Source organism: Entelurus aequoreus, linkage group LG08 (genome assembly GCF_033978785.1).
Source record: "Entelurus aequoreus isolate RoL-2023_Sb linkage group LG08, RoL_Eaeq_v1.1, whole genome shotgun sequence".
Lineage (NCBI taxonomy): Eukaryota > Metazoa > Chordata > Actinopteri > Syngnathiformes > Syngnathidae > Entelurus > Entelurus aequoreus.
The window spans coordinates 71,941,922-71,954,531 of NC_084738.1; positions in this window are offsets into that span (position 1 = coordinate 71,941,922).

Below are 12,610 nucleotides of genomic sequence, written 5' to 3' on the forward strand. Positions count from 1 at the left end.
CGAGGCACAATGGTTAGCATTCTAATATTAGCATGCTAGCTTTTTGCAGGTCTACAACTCAGCATCAAATATGTTGTGAATGCTACCTGTTAGCATGCTAACAAGATTACATACACAGTATGATATAAAAGCGCTAAAGAGTGCTACTTTTGGTACTTAGCACTAACTTGCGCTGTATTAGCATGCTAACTGTTAGCATTTGAGTTGTTTTCCTCCGGTTAAATGAAATACATGATTTACACAGTATGAGGTCAAATGACTATAGAACTACACTTTTGGTACTTAGCGCTAACTTGGAAGGTGCTAGTCGTGTTAGCACCTCAGCCGTGTTGCTAATATTGTCATGATCTGTGGTCTGGTTCAGTAGTTCCTGTTTGCGCTCCCGTGTTTGTTTTAGTTTCCATGACGACTGATTAGTTTCACCTGTCTCGTGTGTTGGACTCACTCACCTGCTCTAATCAGAGACTATTATTTAAGCACGTTAGTCGTCCTGGCGACTATTTGGACTTGTCTTGCCATAGTTCATGCTGGTCCATTCATGCCGTGTCCAGTAAGTCTTTTTGTTTCATGTCCATAGTTCTTGCTATTTGTTTCAAGCCGCAGTTTAGTGAGTTGGTTCATGTTTTTAGTTTCATGGTTTATGTCCATAGTTTATGCTAAGTCTTAGCTTTTGTTTCCTGCGTTAAGCTCGTCTTCGCCTTGAGCACTTTTTGTAATACTTTGAGTTTGAATAATTCAACAATGTTCTTACCTTCAAGCCGTGTCCAGTTTAGTCCGGTTGCATCCGGGGAGAACAAACCTCGCAGTAAGCTGAGAAAAACCCCTCATACTGACAAATATGTTGTAAAATCACTATTTATTTATTTATTTAGGACTAACTTGCTCCCTAACTGTTAGCATTTCAGCCTTTATTATCCTGGTAAATAGCAAACATGTACTTGTTGTGACGTAAAACTACCATAGAAATATACTTTTGAACTTGTTTGGTGTTAGCATGCTAACTGTTAGCATTATTCTCCTGTTAAATAGCATACATTTACTTGATGTGACATAACACTACTATATAAATATACTTTTAATACTTAGTTTCAACTTGTTTGGTGTTAGCATGCTAACTGTTAGCATTATCCTCCTGTTAAATAGCATACATTTACTTGATGTGACGTAAAACTACTATAGAAATATACTTTTAATACTTAGTTTCAACTTGTTTGGTGTTAGCATGCTAACTGTTAGCATTAAAATGTGAAGCCCTAAAAGAAACGCCATCTGGGCCAGAGGTTAGCGGATCGTTCAAAATGTCTGTGGATTTTTCTACTTCTCTTATTTTCCTTTGGTGTTGCCGTGGGCAACCGTTACCGTGCCAACCGACACTAGCACTGTTTGAAAGAGGTGATGCTAACCTTGGTGACTTGTTATGCTAGCCAGCAGGAGGTGGCTTTTACATTGTTTGTTGGCCTGTTTATTCTGGGCCCCCTCTGGTCCCCTGTGGCCCCCTGTGGCCCCCTTGTGGCCCCCTTGTGGACCCCTGTTGTCCCCCCCACCTTTTTTATGACAGCACCTGTCGTCCCGACTGCAGGCGGCCATCTTGGAACCCCACCGTTTGTGTGGAAAGTCAAATTGCTGGAATTTAGGAGGCGAGGGCCGTTAAAGCGAGGGCCACTAAAGCTAGGGGTCGTTAAAGCGAGGGCCACTAAAGCTAGGGGCCGTTAAAGCGAGGGCCACTAAAGCTAGGGGCCGTTAAAGCGAGGGCCACTAAAGCTAGGGGCCGTTAAAGCGAGGGCCACTAAAGCTAGGGGCCGTTAAAGCGAGGCCCACTAAAGGGCTTTTCATCTTTTCATGGCAACTTAAAAGGTTGATAGGTGACATAACACTTGAACTTAAAGGTGAGGAAAAAAATAAAAAATAAATAAATATATATATATATATATATATATATATATATATATATATATATATATATATATATATATATATATATATATATATATATATATATATACACATATATATATATATATATATATATATATATATATTATACTTATATATATATATATATATATATATATATATATATATATATATATATATATATATATATATATATATATATATATATATACGTATGTATTTATATATATATGTATATATATATATATATATATATATATATATATATATATATATATATATATATATATATATATATATATATATATATATATATATATATATATATATATATATATATATATATACACATAATTCATTATTATTTTGACAGACAAAAAGCAGCCTGCATGGCAGCTTTGTGTTATAATAGTCAATTGTGTTATTATAGTCCACATTGTGTTATTATAGTCAATTGAATTATAGTCCACATTGTGTTATTATAGTCAATTGTGTTATTATAATTTTATACATCATTTTGTTTTATAAAATAATAAAAATAATCTCAAAAACATTCCTAAAAATTCTTGAAAACTTTTCCCCACAATATTGCAACTTTTTCCCTAAAATTATATATGACTTTTTTTTTTTTTACAAGATATTTGACTTTAATCAAGTAAAATGGCATTTTTCTCACAATGTTGCGTTTTTTATTGTTTTTATTTTTTCAAAACAACAAACATTATCACAATATATATGACTTTAATTCTGCAAAATGGCATTATTTTTTTTTGTAAAATGTTAACTTTTTTCCTAAAATATTTCTACACAATTGTCATACATAACTTTTTTTCTCTTAATATTGCGTTTTTATACAAAAATAAATACATAAATATTTGACTTTAATCTTGTTAAATTACAAACTGTAATTTTGTGTTGTAAAATAAAATAAAACTTCTTAAAATAATCCTCAAAATTCTTGTACGAAAACTTTTTGCCACAATATTGCAACTTTTTTGTTCTAAAAAAAAAAAAAAAGATGAATTTTTCACAATATTTTTTACGTTAATCCTGTAATATGGCAACAAATGTTCTTCAAACTGTATTTTTTGTCTCAAAATATTCCTACAGTCCATAATTATTTTACAACTCTTTATCTCACAATAATAAAAACTTGTTTCTTAAAAAACAAAAACAAACTTTTACTCCAAATATTTTGGACTTTAATATTGTAAAATTACATAATTTTGTTCCCAAAAATTCTTGAAAAATTTTCCCCACAATATTGCAACTTTTTCCCAAAAATGTTATGACTTTTTTATTTATTTTTTTAAGATCTTTGACTTTAATCAAGTAAAATGTCATCATTTCTTCTTCAAACTGTATTTTTTGTTTCAAAATATTCCTACAGTGCAGAATTATTTTAAAACTTTTTATCTCACAATATTACTAACTTTTTTTTTTTTCCCCAGAATATTTTTGACTTTAGTCTTGTAAAAATACATAATTGTGTCTTGTAAATTTAAAAAAAAATCTCAAAAATATTCCTAAAAATTCTTGAAAACATTTTCCAAAAATATTGCAACTTTTTCCCTAAAAATGTACAACTTTTTTCCACAAGATATTTGACTTTAATCAAGTAAAATGGCATTTTTCTCACGATGTTGCGGTTTTTTTTGTTTTTTTTTAAACAACAAACATTATCACAATATATATATGACTTTAATCCTGTAAAATGGCATGAATTTTTTTTTGTAAAATGTTAACTTTTTTCCTAAAATATTTCTACACAATTGTCATACATAACTTTTTTTTCTCACAATATTGCGTTTTAATACAAAAATAAATAAATAAATATTTGAATTTAATCTTGTTAAATTACAAACTGTAATTTTGTGTTGTAAAATAAAATAAAACTTCTTAAAATAATCCTAAAAATTTCTTGTACGAAAACTTTTTGCCACAATATTGCAACTTTTTTGTTCTAAAAAAAAAAAAAGATGACTTTTTCACAATATTTTTGACTTGAATCCTGTAATATGGCAACAAATGTTCTTCAAACTGTATTTTTTGTCTCAAAATATTCCTACAGTCCATAATTATTTTACAACTCTTTATCTCACAATAATAAAAAAAAAATTCTTAAAAAAAAAATCAATAAATACATTTACTCCAAATATTTTGGACTTTAATTTTGTAAAATTACATAATTTTGTTCCTAAAAATTCTTGAAAACTTTTCCCCACAATATTGCAACTTTTTCCCAAAAATTGTATGACTTTTTTATTTATTTTTTTAAGATCTTTGACTTTAATCAAGTAAATTTCTTCTTCAAACTGTATTTTTTGTTTCAAAATATTCCTACAGTGCAGAATTATTTTAAAACTTTTTATCTCACAATATTACTAACTTTTTTTTTTTTCCCCCAGAATATTTTTGACTTTAGTCTTGTAAAAATACATAATTTTGTCTTGTAAATTAAAAAAAAATCTCAAAATATTCCTAAAAATTCTTGAAAACATTTTCCAAAAATATTGCAACTTTTTCCCTAAAAATGCACAACTTTTTTCCACAAGATATTTGACTTTAATCAAGTAAAATGGCATTTTTCTCACAATGTTGCGTTTTTTTTAATTTTTTAATTTTTTAAAACAACAAACATTTTCACAATATATATGACTTTAATCCTGTAAAATGGCATGAATTTTTTTTTGTAAAATGTTAACTTTTTTCCTAAAATATGTCTACACAATTGTCATACATAACTTTTTTTTCTCACAATATTGCGTTTTTATACAAAAATAAATAATATATATATATATATATATATATATATATATATATATATATATATTATATATATATATATATATATATATATATATATATATATATATATATAATACTATATATATATATATATATATATATATATATATATATATATATATATATATATACGTATGTATTTATATATATGTATATATATATATATATATATATATATATATAATATATATATATATATATATATATATATATATATATATATATATATATATATATATATATATATATACACATAATTCATTATTATTTTGACAGACAAAAAGCAGCCTGCATGGCAGCTTTGTGTTATAATAGTCAATTGTGTTATTATAGTCCACATTGTGTTATTATAGTCAATTGAATTATAGTCCACATTGTGTTATTATAGTCAATTGTGTTATTATAATTTTATACATCATTTTGTTTTATAAAATAATAAAAATAATCTCAAAAACATTCCTAAAATTCTTGAAAACTTTTCCCCACAATATTGCAACTTTTTCCCTAAAATTATATATGACTTTTTTTTTTTTTTACAAGATATTTGACTTTAATCAAGTAAAATGGCATTTTTCTCACAATGTTGCGTTTTTTATTGTTTTTATTTTTTCAAAACAACAAACATTATCACAATATATATGACTTTAATTCTGCAAAATGGCATTATTTTTTTTTGTAAAATGTTAACTTTTTTCCTAAAATATTTCTACACAATTGTCATACATAACTTTTTTTCTCTTAATATTGCGTTTTTATACAAAAATAAATACATAAATATTTGACTTTAATCTTGTTAAATTACAAACTGTAATTTTGTGTTGTAAAATAAAATAAAACTTCTTAAAATAATCCTCAAAATTCTTGTACGAAAACTTTTTGCCACAATATTGCAACTTTTTTGTTCTAAAAAAAAAAAAAGATGAATTTTTCACAATATTTTTGACGTTAATCCTGTAATATGGCAACAAATGTTCTTCAAACTGTATTTTTTGTCTCAAAATATTCCTACAGTCCATAATTATTTTACAACTCTTTATCTCACAATAATAAAAACTTGTTTCTTAAAAAACAAAAACAAACTTTTACTCCAAATATTTTGGACTTTAATCTTGTAAAATTACATAATTTTGTTCCCAAAAATTCTTGAAAAATTTTCCCCCACAATATTGCAACTTTTTCCCAAAAATGTTATGACTTTTTTATTTATTTTTTTAAGATCTTTGACTTTAATCAAGTAAAATGTCATCATTTCTTCTTCAAACTGTATTTTTTGTTTCAAATATTCCTACAGTGCAGAATTATTTTAAAACTTTTTATCTCACAATATTACTAACTTTTTTTTTTTTCCCCAGAATATTTTTGACTTTAGTCTTGTAAAAATACATAATTTTGTCTTGTAAATTAAAAAAAAAATCTCAAAAATATTCCTAAAAATTCTTGAAAACATTTTCCAAAAATATTGCAACTTTTTCCCTAAAAATGTACAACTTTTTTCCACAAGATATTTGACTTTAATCAAGTAAAATGGCATTTTTCTCACGATGTTGCGGTTTTTTTTGTTTTTTTTTAAACAACAAACATTATCACAATATATATATGACTTTAATCCTGTAAAATGGCATGAATTTTTTTTTGTAAAATGTTAACTTTTTTCCTAAAATATGTCTACACAATTGTCATACATAACTTTTTTTTCTCACAATATTGCGTTTTTATACAAAAATAAATAAATAAATATTTGACTTTAATCTTGTTAAATTACAAACTGTAATTTTGTGTTGTAAAATAAAATAAAACTTCTTAAAACAATCCTAAAAATTTCTTGTACGAAAACTTTTTGCCACAATATTGCAACTTTTTTGTTCTAAAAAAAAAAAAAAGATGAATTTTTCACAATATTTTTACTTTAATCCTGTAATATGGCAAAAAAATTCTTCAAACTGTATTTTTTGTCTCAAAATATTCCTACAGTCCATAATTACTTTACAACTCTTTATCTCACAATAATAAAACTTTTTTCTTAAAAAATAAATAATAAATAAATAAAAAATACTCTAAATATTTTGGACTTTAATCTTGTAAAATTACATAATTTTGTTCCTAAAAATTCTTGAAAACTTTTCCCCACAATATTGCAACTTTTTCCCAAAAATGTTATGACTTTTTTATTTATTTTTTAAGATCTTTGACTTTAATCAAGTAAAATGTCATCATTTCTTCTTCAAACTGTATTTTTTGTTTCAAAATATTCCTACAGTGCAGAATTATTTTAAAACTTTTTTATCCCACAATATTTTTTCCCCAGAATATTTTTGACTTTAGTCTTGTAAAAATACATAATTTTGTCTTGTAAATTTAAAAAAAATCTCAAAAATATTCCTAAAAATTCTTGAAAACATTTTCCAAAAATATTGCAACTTTTTCCCTAAAAATGTACGACTTTTTTCCACAAGATTTTTGACTTTAATCAAGTAAAATGGCATTTTCTCACAATATTGCGTTTATAGAAAAAAACAACAACAAAACCATGACAATATTTAAGACTTTAATCCTGTAAGTCTGAGGCCTGCAGGACACGATGCCCAAACATGGTAGTGGGCGGAGCTTAGCACAAGTCTGAGATCATTTACTGCTTCCAGGCCCTGGACTGTGGAAAGTCCACTTTATTCCTCCCGCGGGAGCCGCCAATCACCACAGATCCCCCCCCCCCCCCCCCCCTCCGCACGCCACACCACGCCACACCACACGGACGCCACAAAACCCGCTGACATGCAAACACATGCTGCTGATACGCTTCCTTCAACGCAACGGCCATCTTGGGAGGAAGTGCGGCAGACACTTGCCCCGCCCCCTTCTGTGGCTTCTGTCTGACATGTGCGAGTTACACTTTGCAGAAATGAAACATGAACATTTGTTATGTTGACCCACATAGCAGCAAGTCACTTTATAGCTGCTGCTAGCATGCTAACTGCTAGCATGATAGCAACTGTACTCATGTCAAAATGTCCAAGTAAACATGAGGTGTTGTACAAACCCCGTTTTCCATATGACTCGGGAAATTATGCTAGATGTAAATATACAATCATTCCGTTTATATTTACATCGAACACAATTTCCCAACTCATATTTAAACAGGGTTTGTAGCTACACTAGAGTGTTTAGTGCTATCTTGCCACGTGCTAGCATGCTAACTGCTAGCATGCTAGCATTTGAACAACTGCACTCATGTCAAAGTAAACAAGAGGTGATGTAGCAACACTAGAGTGTTTAGTGCTATCTTGTCACGCACTAGCATGCTAACTGCTAGCATGCTAGCATTTGAACAATTGAAATAGTGTAAAAATATACATGAGGTGGTGTAGGAAGACTAGAGAGCTGCTGCTACATGTTGAAATGCTATACTACGGACTATTCACACATTTCCAACCAACATAAACAACATTTCATTTTCACAATGTTGGACTATTTCTAAATCAATCAATCAATCAATGTTTATTTATATAGCCCTAAATCACAAGTGTCTCAAAGTTATCTTGAACAAATATAAACAAAACAACCTTTCATATACAATGACTACTATTGACTATTTAGAAATATTAAACAAGCATAGTCAATAGTAGTCAATGTGAAATATTGATTATTTAGAAATATTAAACATAAACAATATTTCACATGGGCTATTATTGATTATTTACAAATATTAAACAAACAAACAATATTTCACATTGACTATTATGACTATTTAGAAATATTAAACAAACATAAACAATCTTTCACATTGACTATTATTGACTATTTAGAAATATTAAATGAACATAAACAATCTTTCACATGAACAACTATTGACTAATTAGAAATATTACTAAACCAGCGCGATAACGTATCTACAAATGGATCAATAAACACAATTTCTGTTGATGGTGTTTTTCTTCCTGCAACATTTTATTTATCAACCTTTTCCTCTCAATATTCTTACTGTCAATCTTTCTTTACAATGACAACTTTTTTTTTTTTTTTTTTTTTTTTTTAGCACATTACTCATTTTTGGTGATAAAAACACAACTTTTATTGTTCACATAATTGAGTCTTTTAAAACAAAATAAAAATTCTCAAATATTCCTAAAAATTCTTGTTTGAAAACTTTTTCCCATAAATTTGCAACTTTTTTTCAAAGAAAAAAAAAAGAAGACATTTTTCTACAAGATATTTGACTTTAATCAAGTAAAATGTCATCATTTGTTCTGTAAGAATTACAATTTTTTTCTTAAAATATTTCTTCTAAAAATGTTGCAATACGATTCTTGTAAAATAGTTTTTCTCTCACAATATTGTGTTTTTCTAAAAAAAAAAACAATTAAAAAAAATATATATATATCACAATATACATATATGACTTTAATCCTGTAAAATGAATTTTTTTTGTAAAATTGTAACTTTTTTTTTTAAATAACCTTTTTCTCATAATATTGCGTTTTTCTTCAAAAATATATAAATACAAATTTGACTTTAATCTTGTAAAATAACAACCAAAATATTGTTTTGTAAAATAAAATAAATCTCAAATAATCCAAAAAAATCTTGTATGGAAACTTTTTGCCACAATATTGCAACTTTTTGTTCTAAAAAAAAAAAAAAGATTACTTTTTTCACAATATTTTTGACTATAATCCTGTAAAATGGCAAAACATTTTCTCTTTCTTTTACAACATTTTATCTCACAATATTACTAACTTTTTTATTTAAAAAAAAATACTTTTTCCCACAATATATTTGACTTTAATCATGTAAAATTACATAATATCAAAAATATTCCAAAAGATTCTTGAAAACTTTTCCCACAATATCGCAACTTTTGCCTTAAAATATATATATTACTTTTTTTTTTTTTACAAGATATTTGATTTAATGACGAAAAATTGCATAATTTGTTGTTTAAAAAAATGACAATTTTTTTCTTAAAATACTTTTCTAAAAATATTGCCATATGATTCTTGTAAAATAGTTTTTTTCTTATACTACTGTTTTTTTTAAGAAAACCAACAACAAACATTATCACAGTATATATTACTTTAATCCTTTAAAATGGCATGAATTTTTTGGTAATAATTTTAATTTTTGTCTCAAAATATTCCTACAGCGCATAATTCTTTTACAACATTTTTTTTATCTCACAAAATTACTAACTTTTATTTCAAAATAAATATTTTTTTCCCAAAATATATTTGACTTTAATCTTGTAAATGACATAATTTTGTCTTGTAAAATAAAATGAAAAAATCGCTAAAATATTCCTAAAGTTTTGCACAATATTAAAACTTTTTTCAAAAAATAAATGACTTTTTGGCTACAAGATATTTGACTTTAATCAAGTAAAATGTAATAATTTGTTTTTTAAAAACTGACAATTTTTTTCGTGAAAAATTGTATCACTTTTTTTTCCACAATAATTTTAACTTTAATCCATAATAATGGAAAATGTCATACTCTTTCCTTAACACTCTTTTAAAACCTTTTTTTATTATATATATATATATATATATATATATATATATATATATATATATATATATATATATATATATATATATATATATATATATATACATGCACAAATTCTTGTGATATAATAGTTTGCTCACAATATTGCATTTTTCTACAAAAATAAATAAATAAATATTTGACTTTAATCGTGTAAAATTACATAATTTTGTGTTGTAAAATCATTTTAAAAAATCTCAAAAATACTCCTAAAAATTTTGAAAACGTTTTTCTACAATATTGCAACTTCTTCCCTAAAAATAAATATTACTTTTTTTACCATATATTTGACTTTAATCAAGTAAAATGTCATAATTTGTTCTTAAAAAATGAAAAAATTGTTCTTTAAATTATTTATTGTAAAAATATTGCTATACAATTATTGTAAAATATTTTTTTCTCATAATATTGTGTTTAAAAAAATAAAAAAAAGACTAACAACAAACATTATTACAATATATATGACTTTAATCCTGCAAAATGGCATGAATTCTTCTTGTAAAAATGTTTACTTTTTTCTTAAGATATTTCTACACATTTCTCGTACATAACTTTTTTTTGCATTTTTCTACAAAAATAAATAAATAAATATTGACTTTAATCTTGTAAAATTACATAATTGTGTCTTGTAAAATAAAATAACAATTCTCAAAATAATTCTTGTATGAAAACTTTTTGCCACAATATTGCAACTTTTTTTTTAAGTAATGACTTTTTTCACAATATATTTGACTTTAATCCTGTAAAATAGCATATTTTCCTTGTAAAAAATATTTTTTTGTCTCAAAATATTCCTACAGTGCATAATTCTTTTACAACTTTTTATCTCACTATATTACTAAATTTTTTCTTAAAATAAAGACTTTTTTTCCCAAAATATATTTGACTTCAATCTTGTAAAATTACATATTTTGTCTTGTAAAATAAAACAAAAATCAAAAAAATATTCCAAAAGATTCTTGAAAACTTTTTCCAACAATATTGCAACTTTTTTCACTAAAAATAAATGACTTGTTTTTCTACAAGATATTTGACTTTAATCAAGTAAAATGTCATAATTTGTTCTTAAAAAACAAAAACTTTTTCTTGAAATATTTTTTCTTGAAATATTTCTACAAAATTTTCGCAAATAACTTTTTTCTCACAATATTGCATTTTTCTAAAACTAAATAAATGTATATATATTTTACTTTAATCTTGTAAAATTACATGCTGTAATTGTCTTGAAAAATAAAAAAAAAACATTCTCAAAATAATATATATATGACTTTTTTCCCACAATAATTTTAACTTTAATCCATAATCATGGAAAATGTCGTACTCTTTCCTTAACACTTTTTTAAAACGTTTTTATTATATTTTTTCTTCATATATTTTTACATGCACAAGTCTTGTGAAATAATTGTTTGCTCACAATATTGTGTTTTTCTAAAAAAAATAAAAAAATAATTAAATTAAAAACATTTTCACAATATATTTTACATAAATCCTTTAACAGGTCATATTATTTTCTCCTAAAATATTCCGACATGATTCTTGTAGAATGACAACTGTTTCCCAACAATAATACCTGTACTAACTGTTTTCAAAAAATACTTGACCTTGACTTTAATTTGGTAAAAATACATAACTTTTTCTTTTAGAATAATTTTTTTAAACTGTTTTTTTAATTCCGTGTTTTCTTCATATATTTCTACATGCACAATTCTTGTGAAAAATGTTTTTTGCTCACAATGTTGCGTCTTTCTAAAAGAAAAAAAACATGTTCACAATATATTTGACTTTAATCCTGTAATATATATATATATATATATATATATATATATATATATATATATATATATATATATATATATATATATATATATGTAATTTTTATTTGTTTTATTTTTTATTTTTATTTTTTAACTTTTTTCTCAAAATCTTCCGACATGATTCTTTTACCTGGACTAACTTTTTTCAAAAAACAGTATATTTGAATTTAGTTTTATACAATTACAATGATTTTTTCTTGTAAAATAACAAAAAATCGCTAAATATTCCAAAAAATTATTGTCCAAACCCTTTTTTTGTCTAAAAAAATACTTTTTTTCCACATTAATTTGAATTTTAATCCATGATCTATAAAATGGAGCACCCTTTTTTTTTTTTTACTTTTTTTTTAATGTAATATTTTTTCTTCATATATTTCTACACACACAATTATTGTGCAATATTTTTTTGTTCACAATATTGCGTATCCACCCCCCCCCCCACCCCCCAAAAAAAAGAATTGGCTTTCTTGTTTTTTAATATAAAAAACATATACACTTTTTTCACAATATATTTTACTTTATCGTTGTAAAATTGC